Source organism: Crotalus tigris, unplaced genomic scaffold (genome assembly GCF_016545835.1).
Source record: "Crotalus tigris isolate CLP2741 ecotype Arizona unplaced genomic scaffold, ASM1654583v1 scf7180000017692.518282, whole genome shotgun sequence".
Lineage (NCBI taxonomy): Eukaryota > Metazoa > Chordata > Lepidosauria > Squamata > Viperidae > Crotalus > Crotalus tigris.
The window spans coordinates 292,850-313,363 of NW_024096571.1; the positions used below are offsets into that span (position 1 = coordinate 292,850).

The window sequence follows — 20,514 nt, forward strand, 5'->3', positions numbered from 1 at the left end:
AGCCGTGGTTGGCCTGCTCCGTCTCTGCCGCTTGCCAGGTACACCTCAGCTGGCACAGAGGGCGGCACCATGCATGCGCGGTGCTTCCGGGCAGGGAAAGTCCTTAACTTATGACCGGTTGGGTAGTCCTCGACTTACGACCGGTTGGGTAGTCCTCGACTTATGACCGGTTGGGTAGTCCTCGACTTACGACCGCTTGGGTAGTCCTTGACTTATGACCGCTTGGGTAGTCCTCGACTTACGACCGGTTGGGGGTTGCGGCATTAAAAAGGTTGAGAACCACTGCACTAGATCCTCAGGTCGAAGGGAGTCCTGTTGCTGTCCCGGGCCCTTCTGGATCAGAAGGTCCCTTATTACTGTGACAGCCAGCCCTGCGGGATAGAGGTGAAGAGTGACACAACATCAAAGGACATCATCACCTCATCCTCCTCTATCCTTAGGGTTTTAATTCTGTCCAGGAACTCCTCCTCTGACTTCACAGTGGTGGAGCTGTCACTGACCAAATGGCTGATACGATCACTCAGCCACTTGGCCAGACCTGAGGTCGGGGTGTCCCTAAATGAGACAATGGGGTGAAGAGGGACCTCTTCCTTGTGAATCTTGGGCAACCCGTAGAATCTAGCTAGCGCTGAGTCATTAGGGCGTAGCTTCCTAAGGGTGTCCTCGCTTAACCTCTTACCACGTTTGAGGCCATTAAGTATCTTATTAATGTGGTTTTTAAGTGCGGTCATGGGGTCCCTATCCACGACCTTGTACACTGTTGTATCTTTGAGTAGTTCTAATGCTTTGTTGGTATACTGCATTCTATCCATAACCACTGTAGCCCTCCCCTTATCTGCAGGCAACACGACAATGGAGTTGTCTTTCCTAAGCTGTTCCATGGCCTCCATTTCTTTTTTGGACAGCGTTTGGTAGCGTCTATGACCCATCAGCAGTCCTGTTACCTGGTGCCTGATGGAGTTCTTTATTTCCTCCCCTGCTCCAATGCGGTATATGTAGGTTCCAATGCTGCCACGAAGTCCAGGGTGTGCGCGTCCATAAGATTACACCCTGAGTCTTGCTGCAACAGGGTGAGCTGTGGGCGGGTCAGTGTCTTCTTTGACAGGTTACATACCAGTCTGTTGGGGGGGGTTGTCTTTATCCAGTTCCCGTAGTGCGTCAGTACTATGCTGAAATTTCTCTGTCGTGCTCTGGCTTGTCTTTTTGAGGGTTTGCCGGATATGCTGATCTAGCGCTTGGAAATGCTGACTCACAAGTTCCATGCGGCATCGTTCACGATGATCTTGAGTCCATTTTGTTAAACTGTCAATGCGCCTATGCAAGTCATTAATAAGCGCCTGCATGGTCCGGTGCTGGAATTGGCAGACTGCCTGCCGGCACTCCATGGAATCAATGGCAGGTTTCTTCCTCAGCGATTTGGGGGGAAGGTCCTCCTTAATGTAGTTGTGCAAGAAAGCCAGTTTGCAATAGTTTGTTGCGATACGGCATGTAAGCTTCTCTCATCTCCTAGCCATGAGCAACACTGCTCTGTCATAGTTATCAATAATAATGTTAAAAATAAAAGTATGATTCCTGGGTATATTCATCTTCTAAGCGATCAAAAAACATGTGAGCACCAGGAATATTATAAAACTATAAAAGTTTAATACAATAAATCACCTAGCTTTCGTCGGTCACTGCTGACATCGTCAGGGTACAATGTTAGTCGTTGGGAGAGTTCATTTATAGATAAAGCGTTGCATGCACCCGGCTCCTAGATCTCGCCACTGGTCCCAATTGGCTAAGCTGTGCTCTAGTCGTAACTTCCATATCAGTGACTGTGCTTTTCTTGCATCTCCTGCCTACGTGTATATTGTTGTGCATTCCCCCCTCATGTGGTCCTAAGTTGGGGGAGTTTTCTCCCCTCCTTTTTTGGTTAGTCAGGAGCTCCGCATCTCTCAACTGCCATCTCTTCTCGCACTTTCTCCCCCCTTGTCCGGGCTGTCCTGCTATGCTATGTTTTCTCTCCCCTTCCTCCTTTCTATATCCCCCATCCACATCCCAGTTGCCATCTTTTCTCTTATGGGACTGCGCCCTTAACACCTCCCATTGATTCTTATTCTCCAGCCTCCCCCTTCTACCCACACGGTCCTCGTTCTTGTGGCTGTTGTCCTGTCTGGCATCTGCTTTCTCCCCCCCCATTTCTAATGTTGTTGGTCTCTGTATCATCTCGGGCGTCTCGAGCGTCACTACGTGGCTCCCGTTGGCACAATCGGGCCGTCCCCATGGGGCAGGTTGATGTAGTCAGCCTCCCCCTTCTCGGGTGCGATCGGTCTATCGCTGCCTCGAGCTGGCTCCTCCCGTCTTCCACATACGGGGGGTCCAGTGGAATCCTAGATTCGTTAGTCGTCATCCCTTTACTGCCTGACATCCCCTTTGTTCTTTGGGAGCACATATGTGCTCCCTAGGTGGGGGGTCCTTAGATCCTTGATTATCCCCCATCTGAATGTTCGTAGATGGTACTACCCCTCCCAGATGCTTTGGGAGGCACGGGGGAGTCCCTGGTTCGTTGGCCACTGTCTCTTCATCACTCGATAGTCCCCTTGTTCTTCGGGACAGCATGTGAGCTTTCGGGGTGGGGGTGGGGGTGGAGGTGGAGGGGAAGCCTCTCAGTCGTTGGTTATCCTCCGTCTGGCTGTCCATGGGTGGCGTCACTCCTCCTAGGCGCTTTGGGAGACGTGGGAGGATCTCTGGCTCATTGGTTGCTGTTCTTTCGCTACCCGGTAGTCTCTTCGCTTTTTGGGAGCGTGTGTATGCCCTCGGGGTCGGGGGGGTCCTTTGGCTGTTGATTACTCCCCACCTGGATGTTCGTGAGATGTTGGGGTGAGGGACTCCTCTCCTCCATGGTGTCCTTCCCCAGGACCCGCGGTGTGATGTCAGATTGCTTCCACCGGGATTGGCGATCACACATACTCCATGCCGTCAGTGTCAGATGTGCTGGGCACAAGTCAATATGCTGGTTGATAGAGTCTCCATCTGAGAGCCAGGCTTCCTTGAGCAACCGGCCCCCTTTTGTGTTATCACTGGCTATGACATGTACATTATCAAAATCAAATCTGTGCCCGGATTCCGCTATATATGTCCAGATCTGAGAGTACTGTTCTCCCCTTTTTACGGCTAACCTGTGTTCGTGGATCCTGGTTTTCACTCTCTTGGAGGTTTCTCCCACATAGTTGCTGGAACAGTCTTTACAGTCGATCCTATATACGATCACTGATTTTTCCACGGTGGGGAGTGGATCCTTGGGCCGCATAATCTTGGAGTGTAGTGTTTGGTTGGGTCTATGTGCCACCTTCACATTATGTGGTGCTAGCAGTCTAGCTGTGCCTCTGAAACATTACTGATGTAAGAGAGAGTAACACGGATTGCCTGTGATGGTAATTCTTCTATCCGTGAGTTTTCCAGGATTTGGGCAGTATACTGTGGCACTTAACGAATATTGTTGGATAGCCATTGTATCTACATATATGGAAGAGATGTTTCCTTTCTTCCATTTTAGCTCTGGTTGTATTTCAGTGGGAGTCTACTCGTCTGAATAGTGTTCTAATGCAACTGACCTTGTGGGCAATAGGGTGGTTACTTCCATAATGGAAGACTCTATCAGTATGTGTATGTTTACGGCAGTGGTTCTCAACCTGTGGGTCGGGACCCCATTTGGGGTCGAACGACCATTTCACGGGGGTCGCCAAACAATGCAGTCCGCCATTTCCCCCCCCCTTTTCCTTAGCTGTGCTCCTCCCTTTTATTCTATTGACTTTTGAAAGCCAATAGAATAGACTCTCTTGAATAGAGTCTAATTCTATTGGCTTTCAAAAGCCAATAGGAATTGTCCAGGCTGTCTCTGCCCTGCTGAGCCCGCCAAAAGTCCCAGTCTGCAAATGGTGCTGCACCAGTTGAGTAGTCCTCAACTTACGACCGGTTGGGGGTCGCGGCATTAAAAAGGTTGAGAACCACTGGTTTACGGTACACCCTTGTCCTCAGGGTTCCATCCGATTGGCGGTGGACGAGTACGTCCAAGAACGCCAAAATACCCTGGTTTTTCTCCTCCTCTGTAAACTGGATGTCCGGGTATACTGAGTTGAGTATGCCCACAAAGTCAGCTTTTTGACTCCTTTTAATGACCACAAACGTGTCATCTACGTAGCGGGCCCAGAATCTGGAATGATACTGGGCCATCGCTACGTGCTCTAACTGCTGCAACACAGCCTCCGCTATGACGCTCGAGATCAGGGACCGCATGAGTGTGCCTTTGACCTGCTCAAACGTGGTGTCCTGAAACGTGAAATACGTTTTCAGGCATGTCTCTAACAGATTCACTAGATCCTCAGGTCGAAGGGAGTCCTGTTGCTGTCCCGGGCCCTTCTGGATCAGCTAGGTGATTTATTGTATTAAACTTTTATAGTTTTATAATATTCCTGGTGCTCACGTGTTTTTTGATTGCTTAGAAGATATATATATATATATATATATATATATATATATATATATATATATATATATATATATATATATCTGATTGGTTAGGAGCTTGGCTATGTGTTCTGATTGGTTAGGAGCTTGGCTATGCTCTGATTGGATGGGGGTTGGCTGTGCTCTGATTGGATGGGGGGTTGGCTGTGTTCTGTTTGGGTGGGGGCTTTGTTGTGCTCAGGTTAGTCTGAGTTGCACGGGAATGTGATATGTGATATTTGCTCCTCGAAGCACAAAGCTGAAAACACCAGCCTGAAGATGACGAATGGGCCTTCGTCGAAACGTCGCCAAGACACTTCCAATTTTATGCAGGAGAAAACCCGAATAACCAAAGACATATATATATATATATATATATATATATATATATATATATATATGTATATGTATATGTATATGTATATGTATATGTATATGTATATGTATATGTATATGTATATGTATATGTATATGTATATATGTATGTGTGTATGTGTGTATGTATGTGTATATATATATATATATATATATATATATATATATATATATATATATATATGTTTTCTGAGGTTTTTGCGGGTGCTTGTATGTAGGTCTTCGGTTATTCGGGTTTTCTCCCACGTAAAAACATTGCTCCTAGAAGCACGAAGCCGAAAGCACCAGTCTGAAGATGATGAATGAGACTTCGTCGAAACATCGCCAAGACACTTCCAATTTTACATGGGAGAAAACCCGAATAACCAAAGACCTACACACATACATACATACATACATACATCCTTAATGGTTGTAAAAATACGAATCCCGGGCATATTTATTCAATGATGCAATCTTCGATCTCCGGGAAGAGTATACTCCAGTTATTTATTGTTAAAACAATATTTAAAACAATAAAAACAGTTATATACAAGGTTAAAACAACTTAGCTTTCACTGGTCCTCTGCCAGCGTCCTTGGAGTGGGGCTTAAGGGGTGGGAAAGTTCTTTTACAGGCAATCAGGAAGAGTGGCCCTGTCACGCAGGCAATGAGTAGGCAGTTAGATCAGCAAGGGGATAAAAAGAACTTTCCCACCCCCTAAGCCCCACTCTGAGGATGCTGGCAGAGGACCAGCGAAAGCTAAGTTGTTTTAACCTTGTATATAACTGTTTTTATTGTTTTAAATATTGTTTTAACAATAAATAACTGGAGTATACTCTTCCCGAAGATCGAAGATTGCATCATTGAATATATATATATATATATATATATATATATATATATATATATATATATATATATATATGTCTTTGGTTGTTTGGGTTTTCTCCCACGTAAAATTGGAAGTGTCTTGGCGACGTTTTGACGAAGTCCCATTCGTCATCTTCAGGCTGGTGTTTTCAGCTTCATGCTTCGAGCAGTAATGTGTGGTCTTAGCTGTTTCTTCTTCTGCCAGTGGGGGTATGAACTGATTGGGTGGGAGCTTGGCTGTGTTCTGATTGGGTGGAGGTGTGGTTCTGATTGGTTAGGGGCTTGGCTGTGCTCTGATTGGCTGGGGGTTGGCTGTGCTCTGTGCTGATTGGCTGGGGGAGTGTTCTGTTTGGTTGTGCTCAGGTTAGTCTGAGTTGCAGAGGGGTTTAAGATTTTGGGCTGCCTTGCTATTTTTTGGCTTCGCGTTCGTGGTCGTGCTCATCTTCATGAGGGTGTCAGTTTGCTTCATGTATGGATTGGAGGGGTTTAAAGTGGCTAATGATGCAGCTGTGGTCTGGCTTCTGGTTTGTGGTCGTGCCTCATCATCGGTGTGGCTTTGGGTTTGCTTTTTGCGTGGATGTGTGGTGGTGACATCCTGTGTGGTTTTTGTGAGTGTGGGTCTGGTATCATTTTTTGTGTTAGGGAGTCGTTTGTCAATAAGGGCGGGTTTCCAAATGGCTGGTAGGCGGGAGGTATCATCTCGCTTGTTCATGCTGTGTGGGCGTTTTTCTATCTCGATGGCTTCTCTGATTATTCTGTTATTAAAATGTTCACTTTTGGCAATGTTCTGGTATTTTTAAAGTCAATTTCATGTCCTGTGGCTTTAAGGTGTTGGACCAGGGAAGATGTTGGTTCCTCTTTTTTGACTGAGTTCTTATGTGTCTTCAATGCGTGCACTTATTCTTCTGTTGGTTTGTCCGATGTATGTGGTGGGACAAGTGGTGCATGGGATTTCGTATACTCCTTGTTTTCTAATTCAATTTTATCTTTGGGGTTTCTAGGATGGTGGATATTTTTCTGTTTGTGCAGAATGCTGTTTTGAGTTGTGTTTATGGAGGATCTTACTGATTCTGTCTGTGGTGCCTTTTATGTATGGGAGGAGGGCTTTGCCGTTTTCTTGTTCTTCGTCTTGGATTTTAGTGGGGGTTTCTTTTTGGATTAGGTTTGTAATCTTATTTCTTTGGAATCCATTGGATGTTAGTACATTGGTGAGAGTGTGTAGTTCGGTTTTTAGGTGTTGTTCGTCAGCTAAGCGTTTTGTTCTGGAGATGAGTGTCTTGGCTACAGAGTTGATCTGTGCTGGGTGGTGGTGTGAGAGAGCGTGCAGATAGCGGTTTGTGTGTGTTTTCTTCTGGTAGATGGTGTGTCCTAGGGAGCCATTGGATTTCTTGTAGACTAAGACATCCAGGAAGGGAAGTTGGTTGTTAGCTTCTGTTTCCATGGTGAACTGTATTTTGGGGTGTAGGCTGTTGAGGTGTGTGAGGAAGTTGTCCAGTTTTTCTTTCCCATGTGGCCAGATTATGAAGGTGTCGTCTACGTATCTGAGCCAGAGTTTGGGTTTGTGATCCGATTTTTCTAGAGCTTGGGTTTCAAAGTGTTCCATGTAGAGGTTGGCAATGACAGGTGAGAGGGGTGATCCCATGGGTGCTCCTTCTGTTTGTTTGTATTTTTGTCCATTATAGATGAAGTATGTGTTGGATAGGCAGTGGTTGGTCAGATCTAAGATGTGTTTGGGGGGGTTATATTTGTTTTGGATAGCTGTCAAGGCTTCTTTGATAGGCACTTGGGTGAAGAGGGATATGACATCGAAGCTCACGAGTAGGTCGCTGGGCTGTAGGTTTTGTTTCTTTATGATCTCTATAAACTGGAATGAGTTTTTACGTGTGAGGTGATGGATTCAGCATAGGGCTATAATTGTTTGGCGAGAAATTTGGCTAGGTTTTGTAGAGGTGAGCCTATGGAGCTGACTATAGGTCTGAGTGGGGTTCCTTCTTTGTGTATCTTGGGGAGACCATAGAGTTTGGGGCATCTGGATGATTTCTCTCTGGGAATGATTCTTTGCTGGATCTCTTCGCTAATGGGGAGGCTTTTATTTTGGATCTGGTGGTTTTTTCCAGGTAGGTGGTGGGATCTGTATTTAGGGGTTTGTATGTGGAGTCTTGGAGTAGGTTGGTTAGTTTGGTTTGGTAGTCAGATGTGTTCATAACCACCGTGGCGTTGCCCTTGTCTGCTGGTAGGATTATTATGCTGGTGTCTTCTTTCAGGTTACGTAGTGCTGTCTGTTCCTCTTTGGGTAAGTTGCTTTTGGGTGGCTTGCTGGTGCAGAGGATGTTGGTGATTATCACTTCCAATTTTACGCGGGAGAAAACCCGAACAAACAAAGACCTACATATATATATATATTCAATGATGCAATCTTCGATCTCCGGGAAGAGTATACTCCAGTTATTTATTGTTAAAACCACATTTAAAACAATAAAAACAGTTATATACAAAAATTAAAACAACTTAGCTTTCGCTGGTCCTCTGCCAGCGTCCTCAGAGTGGGGCTTAGGGGGTGGGAAGTTCTTTTTATCCCCTTGCTGATCCAATTGCCTACTCATTGCCCTCATGACAGGGCCACTCTTTCTGATTGCCTGTGACAACCTTGCCTGTTCCACCCTCTCTCTTTTACACTCTAACCTTAATTTTTGTATATAACTGTTTTTATTGTTTTAAATGTGGTTTTAACAATAAATAACTGGATTATACTCTTCCCGGAGATCGAATATTGCATCATTGAACAAATATGCCCGGGATTTGTATTTTTATAACCATTAAGTGTATATATATATATATATATATATATATATATATATATATATATATATATATATATTAAAGGCTAGATTGCTGAAGGACCAATCAGTGCAGCTCCACAGCTTTCCATGACCATGTAAATTATCTGACGAGACAACAGTATCTGTCTTTTAATAGCACTATTAATATTTAATAACATGATACGATGATACAGCTCCCTCTCTCCTCCCCCTGAGAATTCTGAGAACTTGTTAAATTTATCCAGAGAATTAAAACTGAGTTTCCCCTTTCTTATTCATATCATGGTTTCTGCATGTTCACTTTCTACTCATCCATTCAGAGATTTATTTGGAGAGAAAAGTAACAGGCCAGTCTCCCACAGAGGCTACAACCTTTTCTTTAGTCAACTGCAGATCATTAGTCAGCTGTCCTTCACCATAATATTTTGGAACCTGGAAAGATGATCAAAAGCACTGATAGAAGGTAATACTTATGTGCCTTCATAGCACATGATAAAAATATAGTGTTCATAATTTCAAGTTGCTTTTCTGAAGTTTCCTGTGCAAAGAAACATTTATCAAGGACTACCGGTAATAAAAGATTTGAATTATATTATGGCTGCTTCCCAACACACTTCTTTAAATTCAGGTTGTTGAATGAGGAATCTAAACCATTTTCTTCATTATCATTTTTTCATAGCTATAGTCACTGAAACCAGTTCTAACACATGTATAATTATGCTGCTGTACACAAGACTAATGGCAAAATTCATACTTCTTTCATACCAACATTTCATGATACACTAAACACAAGATGTTAGGACAGTATGAAAATAATTCTTACTATAATAAGTGGAACTTCTGCAGCCTAAAATGTAAGCTTTGAAATACTTTTTATAAATGAAATGAACAAACTGAGCAGTTCATGGAATATTGAGCATAGCAAAATATTTTTTCCTCAACCCACTGGAATCTTGGAAAGAAATTATGTAATTGTCTCTCTTGTCTATGTAATTCTCAATCATCCAGGCTATGGTTGTCCCAGAGGTGCTCTTTCAAAAGGCAACTGGACTTTTCCTTGAAGTTGTTTTGCTTCTCATCCAAGAAGCTTCTTCAGTTCTAAGAACAGGGTAACAGGTCCAAGCCAAACCATGGTAATCAGAGGTAACCCCCCCCCCAAATCCCTTCCCCTTCCCTTCTCACATCCCTAGAGCGCTTTTCAATGCCATTAATTTTGTATCCTCCTGGAATTGAATATGTAGTTATTTTATTTATTAACCATGTTTCTATACCGTCCATCTCAACTAAGTGATTCTGGATGGCATGTCTGCATTGCACTCATCACTGTTCTCATTGATGAGGATTTTGTTGTAATGGCATGGAGTTATTATATATTGTTTTAATCTTACTACTGATTGTATGTCTGTAAGCTGCTCAGATTTGGTTATGATTAGACTAGCAAAACAAATAAGCAAGCAAGTGGACTCTGAATTGTCTCTCCCTATTTGTCACCATGATAACTCTCTGAAAACAGAACAGAATGGGACCAACTCTGATATCATGGGAGATCTGACAAGAGAAACATTATTCTAAAAATGCGTCAGCTCTGGCCAGAGGATGGAAAGAAAGAAGCTTGTGGGGGAGGGATCCCCAAATGCATCCCTATCAAGGAAGTTTGATAGTAGCTCTATTATTAGCTATTATTAGCTCCATTCTTTTGACTTCCTTCTACCTGGCCATGAGATTCAGAGCAAAGCTTCTAGAACTATACTCAAAAGAATTTCAGAAGCAAAGACACGCATGCTTTCCCAACCTCACCTATTTTGATAAAGAGGGTATTCATCTATATAAATGCTAGCCCTCATTAAAAGAATCTAATCTTTTCAGAAATTATTCTGAATTATTACCTTATTATGTTAAAAGATGCTGTTAGAAACAGTCTTCCCAAACACGGTCTTCTCCAGATAGTCCATAATTACAATTGGGCCATTCTAACTGGAAATTCTAGAGTTGTAATTCTAATAGATCTGTTAGAATATGCTTTTTAACCATGTCAGGATTCATAACTTTTTTATTTCAGCCCTTCATCAAAGTTTTACGCTAGATAAAAAAACCCAACTATTAAACCATTTAGCACAATGTAATGCCTCACACAATGCCTCAGAGAAGGATTATTATAATTGCAAATAACGATGAAAATTCTTAGTGTCTGACAACAGCAATTAAGTCAAGATCAAGATAGTCCACTAAAATGAATTTGAAAGCATCTACTATCTACAATATGACAAATGCTAAAAGCTAAGATGCTCCACCAACAACATCAAAACTCATAGAAAAATATGTATTTTTTTTTAAAGAAGCACAAGTTAAGGTTATAGAATAACTCTTGAGGAGGAAAGGTTTAGTACTATCAACAGCAATCTACAGGTCTCAGCTATGTTCCTATAGCAGACTGTGGTGAGTACTTTATTGAAATTGAAGTCCTGAAAGAATTTACTTTCTGTGTCCCTTCTTTGGACCACTACAGAATTGCCACTGGATTTGCCATCCTTATGGGATTAGTTCACTGTGAAGGCTGAACTAGCTGTTCGGACTCTGCACTGGTTTACTGTATCTGAAACAATAACTCCAGACTTTTTTTCCATGTAGTTTTGAGTACTGAGGGCAGTCTGTTTTTCTATTGGCTTTACTCTTGGCTTTGTTACTGCCTAATTCCTGACTAAGAGGTAACAATTATGCTGTGAAAATAATACAGGCAATCTTATTAATAAATCCAATCTCTAATCAATTTCATAATCTTTGTGAAAACAAAAACCTATCTTGAATTTTCACTGAAGCCCATCTTGCTGCATCTGAGCTCCATGCAAACTACAGAATTATACTCCCATACTCAACACCCACACAGAGATGGTCTTCACCACAAACTCCAAACATGGTTAGAGCTACTGTGAAAAGCACCTACTTGCAAAAATGCCATCGTTATCTGCATCATAGCCACTAGAAACAGATCAAACAGAGCCTTTGCACAGTGTGGCTTTCCTTTACCTGGTAACCACTGCTCATTTTGTTTTTGCAAATGATATAAAATGCAGCATGTGCTGAACATTTGGATAAGAATGGGATTAGATCTTTACTTTCCTGTATGCGTGTGGAGTGGGGACAAAGATCTTTTTTTACCTCCAGCTCAGCAGCTCAGGTATGAGATAACTGTTCCAGTTCCATTTTTTGAAGTCTCCTACTGCTCATTGGAGGAAGGACAGATGGTCTCCTAGTGTTCCTGGCCTGTTCTCAGTATTCTGAAGCTGGCAAAAGCTTCATGCTGGTTTTTGAGGAAAGGGAGAGGGAAGAGTTTGAGCGAAAATACATTGTATTGAAGTATCCTTTAAGTGACCATAGTACAGCATTGGAAATACTGCAGAGTTTGTATTTCCATGTCATGAAATGCGAATTTTAGGAATACTCAGCTCAAACAAGGGCTTTTCAACCTTTTCACAGATTGTAGCATTTTTAGGTTATGGCAATATTCGAGTATGGCTGTGAAAGTTGGACCATAAGAAAGGCTAAGTGCAAAAGAATTGAGGCCTTTGAACTATGGTGCTGGAGAAGACTCCTGCGAGTCCCTTGGACTGTAAGGCGATCAAATCGGTCAGTCCTAGAGGAGATCAACCCTGACTGCTCTTTAGAAGGCCAGATCCTGAAATTGAAACTCAAGTACTTTGAGTTTGATGAGAAGAAAGAACTTACTGGAGAAGAGACTAATGCTGGGAAAGATTGAGAGCAATAGAAGAATGGGACGACAGAGAATGAGGTGGCTGGATGAAGTCACTGAAGCAGTAGGCGTGAGCTTAAATGGACTCCAGAAGATGGTAGAGGACAGGAAGGCCTGGAGGAACATTGTCCATGGGATCGCAATGGGTCGGACATGACTTCGCAACTAACAACAATAAATATTCGAGTACCACCAGTCACCTAGCAAGGTGTCAAAAACTTGATGACCAATTAAAAAAAGAAAAAAAGAAAAAAAGAAAAAAAAAGAGATAAAATACAGGTAGTCCTTGACTTACAACAGTTCGCTTAGTGACTGTTTGAAGTTACAACGGCACTGAAAAAAGTGAGGTATGATCATTTTTCACACTTATGACTGTTGCAGCATCCCCAGGGTCATGTGATTTACATTTGGATGCTTGGCAACTGATTCATATTTATGACAGTTGCAGCGTCCCAGGGTCATGTGATCCCTTTTTGCAACCTTCTGACAAGCAAATTCAATGGGGAAGTCAGATTCACTTAACAACTGTGTTACTAACTGAACAACTGCAAAGGCTTTTTTGGTGCTGTTGTAATTTCAAACAGTCACTAAATGAACTGTTGTAAGTTAAGGACTACCCATACAAGGAGAGAGAAGGGAGTACTTGGCAAACCTAGGGCAGGGTGGATTGGTGTTTCCCTTAAACATTTTGCTCCTCTGAAGTTATTTATTTTAATTCTCATTCTTTTCTGTATACATAAAAAGGGAGCATAATGAATAACAAATATAGCTATCCTTCTTGTATTTTGATAGATTATAGCCCGGTGCCATTTTAATGATCTATATATTACTTTGACTATTGACAAATAGACTATAACAGTTAAGCTTTTCAGAGTGGTTCTTTTTATGCAGATATCCCCATTCTTTCTGTCTTCTTTTGTCTAGTACCTTATATTTTTTGTTTAAGAATATTCTAAATTGTGTTTTAGTTGATACATTTCATCTGTTTCGCCTTACAGAACCACATGCTCATTCCTACTTCTATTTTATTTAAAACAAAGAACAAAATCTTCCCTTTGATCTTTTGTTCATGATTTCTTTATAATGCTTTTTAATTAATGTCAGTCTTACTGAAGCAAAGTGGGTGCATCAAGATATGCAGATATGGAGTTTTAAATATAAGAAACAATGTATTTCCTTTGCTTCATACTCATTTTGTAACTCCACACCATTTTCTCTCTCCAGGCTACTGGAAAACTAACTGTCACAATTTGGCCCCACACATTTCCCTGAGCATGGCTACCTCCAGACATGTTCTATAAATAAATAGCATTTGTAAAGTGAGGCGGGTGGCAGAGAAACAAACAAACTCACTTTTAAAGACCTTCATTATTCTTCCATTCCTGAGAAAAAGAAAGCATCTGTGATAATTATAAATATCATTTTTATCATTCGCAGAAATCCAGATAACAGTTTAACCATATTGGGTTAAGAGCCCTTATAATTTTGGATTGCACTCTTTGATTTTGGTAGAAGATGGAAGTCTTTGGACAAATGAATTTTACCACTATGAGATATGTGACTCAGCATTTGTGATATAGGAAGACCAGCCTTTATGGTATGGGTACAGGATATCTGTGGAACCATCTTTTCCCAATGAGACTGGACCATTCCACTTGTGCTGGGCGAAGGGGCCTACTGTGATCCCATCAGTTAAAAGGAATTCTAGCTGGTGGGATCCAGGAAAAGGGCCTTTTCTACACCAGCTCCTGCTTTTCGGAACATCTTGCCACAGGAGGTAAGATCTTCCCCCTCTCTTTTCGGTTTCAGGAAAGGCCTTAAAACCTCCCTATGCCAGCTGCCTTCGGAAGGACAAGCTGTTGGCCAGAGGTGGTTGGTGCATAACAGAGAAGGCACCCCGACTTTCCCCTCCAAACCTTTGTTTTTAGTTTGTTTTAATTTTTGTAATCTTGCTCTGTTTTTACATTTTTAATTGTTGAATGTTTGTGGGGTTTATCTTGAGGTAAGCCACTCAGAATCGCCAGAATCACAAGGTGGGCAGCAAATTAATTAATTAATTAACTGAAGATTCCATCATCTGGAAGTACATTTAGAAATAGCTCTGACTTTACATTTTTAGGTCTAGATTTTGGGCTGGTTTTATTAGTCAAGGCAACATCAGTAATGTCCAGAAACAATGACCTATTCCTGTCCCCAGCTTCTATTGTGAAACTGAAGTGGGAATGTTTAAAATTGAGACATTTCTGACACCCTAGAAGAATAGGCATAGGTTCTGTCAACCCCTCTAGCTCCAGAATCATAACGATGGCAAGAACTTTGAGTGCTAAGATGCTCCGTGTATTTCAACATTACTGAGTCTAAATTTTGAAGCTGGAGAAAAAGATATACACAATTGCAAAGATAATTCGTATCTCTTCTACACCTTCCAAAATTTGGAGGAAGATTGGAATTCATCATATTTAGCTGATGGCAGCAATCTGCTTTTCAGTAGAATCTAACCTGGAATCCTAGAATTACATGGACACCATTGCAACTATTGTATTACCATTTTTTAAAATCAGGTTCAATCTTCCAGTTGCAAAATTAATATTGAGATATCAAACAATCCTCAAGATTTTATCTTCCATTTATTTTCATTTCCTGAAAGTGTGATGACTGATGAAGGCACTCAGTATTGAGCCAACTTTCTTGTGCTGGAAGTATTCATATTTATTGTATTTAATATACCCTATTATGAAACTCTGGTACAGGAAACAAATCTGAACATTAAACCTCGACCCAAATGAATTCTTAATGAGTGGTCCTTCAACAAAATATTTTAATACAGAGGGTTTTTTTCTGTTTACAGTTCTTACTAACTGACCAGCTATGCTACCATCTAAAATATTTCATCCAATCCCATTGAACTAAAACTTAGGCCTTTATAAGTAGTGAGCATGCACCGTTTTTCTTTTAGTTTCCAAGTGCCTTGGAACATAGGCTGTAGTAACAAGAGTCAGAAAGAGAAAGACTATCTTAAAAGGAACTTTGTTTGGAATTTTTTGAAAAATACTGCAAGTGATTAGTGTACTGATAGCTCTGCAAAACCTAATTGTTTGCAGGACCAAGATCAACATACTGTACAACATCAAGAGCAGACATTCTGTTTTTCATTTCCTTTTGCAAAAGAAAGGGTAGAGCATTGTAAGAAAATCTGAGGAAGCAGATTCACTGGGTATATAGACAGATTATTTATCACTTTGACACAGTTCTCTCTCTCTCTCCCTCTCTACATACATACATACATACATACATACATACATACATACATACACTAAATAGATATTAAATAAAATGTGGATTTCAAGCAAGTGGTAGAAGGAGATATGAAGGGAAGATTCCTGTTTTGCTACAGATTTTTATGATATCTTTGTGAATAATAGATAGAATAACAGAACAGAACAGAACAGAGTAGAGTAGAGTAGAGTAGAGTAGAGTAGAGTAGAGTAGAGTAGAGTAGAGTAGAGTAGAGTAGAGTAGAGTAGAGTAGAGTAGAGTAGAAGCTGGAAGGGACCATGGAGGTCTTCTAGTCCAGCCCCCTGCTCAAGAAGGAGAACCTATACCATTTCAGACAAGTGACTGTCTAGTCTCTCGTTAAAAATCTCCAGTGATGGAGCACCCATGATTTCTGAAGGCAAGCTGTTCCACTGGTTAATTATCCTCACTGCTAGGAAGTTTCTCCTTAATTCCTGGTTTATTCACTCTTTGATCGGTTTCTCACCACTGTTTCTTGTCCTGCCTTCTGGTGCTTTGGAAAATAATTTAACCCCTTTTCTTTGTGGCAGCCCCTGAAATACTGGAATACTGCTATCATGTCACCCCTATTTCTTCTTTTCTTTAGACTAGCCAAACCCAATTCCTGCAGCCATTCTTCATATGTTTTAGTGTCCAGGCCTTTGATAATCTTAGTTGCTCTTCTCTGAAGTTTTTCCAAAGTCTCAAATCTTTTTTGTAGTATGGTGACCAAAATTGGTTGCAGTAATCCAGGTGTGGTCTTACTAGGGTTTTATAAAGTGGTACCAATACTTCATGTGACATTGATTCTATGCCTCTGTTTATACAACCCAGGTTTGTATTAGCTTTTTTAGCTGCTGCTGCACACTGCTGGCTCTTATTCAAGTGAATATCCACTAGGACTCCAAGGTCCTCTCACAGTTAATGTTTTTGAGCCAGGTCTCACCTAATCTGTACTTATATCTTTGATTTTTCGTGCCTAAATGTAAAACTTTGCTTTTCTCCACATTAAAGTTCATTTTGTTGGAAAGGACCCATTGCTCAAGTTTGTCAAGATCCTTTTGAATACTGAGCTTGTCTTCTGGGATGTTGGCTATTCCTGCCAGTTTAGTATCATCTGCAAATTTGATGAGTTCCCCTTCTATTCCCTCATGTAAGTCATTTATGAAGACATTGAAGAGTAATGAGAGACACTATTGAGATATTCTACTACTCATTGAAAATACTGTATATTAAGGATAGAGTTAAAGATATGAGGGCTGAGACAGACATGGATTTGGGAGAAAACTTTATTTTCATTTTTTTCTCTCCAATAAAGGGAAGGTCAAAATGGGGGGGTCCCTCTAAATTTTTTCTGTTTGTTTCCTGAATTTTTAAATATATTGATAGAGACTCAGGAGTCACCAAACCTGTACCATGTGTAGCTGGGCCTCCCTGATAATTATTGATTTATTATGTTTATATCCTATTTTCTGTTCAGGTGCTCAAACTTGTTTATAGAGTGTTTTCTTCTCCAGTGCTTTGCCAATCATTTAATGACTTTCTGTCACTGAGGGAGGACTTGAACCTGGGTGTCCCCAGTGACAATCCAGTACTTTAACCACCATAACATCCTGGATCTCTAGCTACCAGAATTACAAGTTGGAATATCTTACTGATTTAAAAAAAATAAATTAATGACTGACTGGGCCTACCTATACTGGTGAATGGACTTTTGTACTATTTGGAAGGACAATTTGGCACGGAAAATGATCTGAACATTAAAGTCTTCCTGTTGCTGATATATTTTTATGTAGTCCCCTATTTGCACTCTTAGCTCATCATAATCCAACTTCTTATAGCATAGCCTTGACAAAGCTAAAAGCAATGACAAGGCCACAGTATTATTTTAAACAGAATATTTCAGTGTCAAGATAAATAGCTAACTGTCATAGACAGATTGTAAATTAACATCATTTTTGGCTGCAAAAAGGGCTATAGCACAGGGTAAACATCCTTGATGAGCAGGAGCTGCACTAAACCTTGGCTATGAAGTTCAATGTGGGGAAATTATCATTTTTTAAAAAAAAATAAACAGCTATGAATTACTTATGGTAGGATTATTGCTACAGTTTTGTTTCCCACTTTAAAATGGTGGGAAATGGGGCTTTCAGTTTTCAGCAGACATTCTGAAAGGGATCAGAGGCTTTTGAGTTTGCTAGATGCCTGGATAAGAAGCCTTCTATTATAAATGATGCATATTTTTGTCATTCTGAGTTTTTTTCCCCAAAGACAATAGTGAGTTACAAAGCCCTTTATTACTCACAGGTAAAATAAAAGGAAATAAGAATTGAAGATAGATCTGATTCCTAAGAGTTGACTTCTATTTTAAAGCTCTACTTGGAACCTCTGGCAAATCTTTACATTTCTGGATCTTGCTTTTAAATTGCATGTAGTTACCTTGCTTTATTATTTACAGCATATGAACTGCTTTGCTAATTACTATAAAGGGACTCTGAATTAACTGTGGGACCTCTCACTGCAGTCCTTAAACCATTTCCATTAAAGTAAATAAAATGCAAAAAAATGAAGTAAACCAGATTCCAATATGAAAGAAAAGAGCACAAATTGTTATTGTGTATAAAATACTCATATGTATTTGTAAAGTACAATGCTATAAATATAGAACAAATGGCTTTAACTGGATGTAACACAGGTAGCATAGTGGCCCCCAGAGTGAATGTTCAATGCAGTTTCTGCAGAAGACATGCCAGTACAAAGCCGCCTGCTGATATATTATGCATTTCAGTCCAGTTCTGAATTTGTTCAGGATAGCAACTTTCTCTTGGGGCTCTGAAACTAATATTGGCTAAGAAACACAAACAATTTACAAGTATTCAATAATAACTACAGGAATAACTCAAGAGTTCATTGAAGCAGAGAATGTATATAAGGCAAACAGGTCTTTAACAAAAGGATAGGTTAAATGTTTAAATGCATGCTAAAGAAAGATCAAGTAATAATAATCCGTAGCGGATATAAGCAGCTTTTACAGCATAACAGATGTGAACTGAACTATCATTCCCAGCAGCCCAACAGTCAGCATGGCTGATGATATGAGATCATATTTGTAGTTTAGCAACATCTGAAGCATCAAAAATTGCCTAGACAATGGAATTAATTATCCTAAGCCTAGAATAACAAGCCTCTAACTTACTTATTCTCATCTCTATAAATAAGCTTGGGAAATGAATGAAAGATTGAAAGAATCCATATCCACTGGCAAAAACTTTTCTTTCTCCCAATGATTATGTAAGCGAGATTATGATTCTTATAGAATACAAAGTCCCAAACAGAAACAAAATAGTCTGTGAATTAGTCAAGAAAATCAGAAGGGTGAGATATGCTGGAACAACTGGAATTCTCTTTTTATGCAGACAGGGGCCATTGATACCAACCCCAGAATAACAATTCTCCAGTAGCAACCTTTCATATTAAAATACATGAATAAGCCTTTATTTATCAGCATATGTCCAAGGTCTAATGCTAATAATTCTGCTTTTCATGTTGGACAGACACAGGGTAGGATCTTTCAAGTAGCCTGCTGACAGATACAAAGTACAACTGTTGCTGTTGCTACTTATCAACCTTATGTAAAATGTTAAGTAGTTTTCCATTGATTGGGATCAAAGAGAGATGAAATGTATTCAAAACATCAGACCCAATGCACTCTAGTATGAAAAGCGAGACAGGAGGAGAGTCAGACCATCATGAAATACTTGAGCAAATGGAACAAGCTTCTCTTCATTCACTGAACACTTCCTGTTCAGCATTTGCTGTCATGTGTTAAGAGGGCTTCAACAAAAGAAGGGAGGGGCTTCTTTTTGAAGTACAACTCTATACATGTCTAGATTTCATCAATCATTCCTGGTTTCAAAGAAAGGTATACACAAAGTTGCAGCCTATGATTATTTCTGCATAGCAAAAACATGGATAACATATTTTTAAAGGAACATTATGATCTAGTTAATGCATTATACTATGTCTCCATTTGTTTACTAAGTCCAATTAACTGGATTCTTAAATAAGCTCATTATGGCTTATAAACCATAAACCATGGCTAGACTTAGTAAACACATACTAAAACAGAACCAAGCAAACACATGACATCTTAGCAAGCAGATCTTTATTTGGATTTAAAGTTTTGTTGAAATAAAGGCAAAGTTTAAAATAAAATTACATCAGATCCTCATCTCTGAATAGTAGAACGGCTTCTTTGATCTCCAAAGAAGGCAAAGAACACTATATAACATCTTGGTTTTTGAAAGATTACCAAGCAAGATGTTGAGGAAGAAACATTTGCTGCCTAACTTATAAATAATTTTTAAAAAGCATTACAAATACTGTATGACTAGAAAATCTGTAGCTATCATGTCTGATCTGCAAAGGTTACATTGAATGTTTTACTCTTTGCTGCCATCTACTTATTGTTCTGATTTTTGTGCCCAGATGTATAGTAGTCCTATATACCTTCTGAACTTATTGCCTATTTGTCTGTTTGTGACTGAATGTTTTAAAGTCTTTCTTACAGGGCCCCTAAAATTGCCTTCTAAGCTTCAGACCAAATATGGTTGCTGATATATTTCTTTGCTCCACTGTCTTCTCTATACCAAATATGGTTCCTGATATATTTCTCTTCTCTTATTAGAGCCTGCCATCCTCATAGTAGCTACTTCATCACCCTCAGAGCAACATGCCAACTGTTCCAATTCACTCGACTGGTAGAAACCACAAATAAATATCAATATCAAGAGTCTGGAGGATATTCTGCATTGCCTTTCCCAATTAATGCCACCATTGTCCTCATGTATGTGCAACAATCACTCCCTCTTTTGTTACTGAGAGTAAGGAGCTGCTTTAAACATCCTTGGCTGGTTTCAGTTTTAGTCTGGCAGTTCAGGACTTTCTAAGTCATCCAAT

The 20,514-nt window shown here is 40.3% G+C and overlaps 1 protein-coding gene across 2 annotated transcripts in view; it reads right to left on the reverse strand.

Moving 5' to 3' along the window:
- CDK18 (cyclin dependent kinase 18) overlaps positions 1–20,514 on the reverse strand; it is a 72,332-nt gene that overhangs the window by 50,552 nt on the left and 1,266 nt on the right. The window lies entirely within an intron of this gene.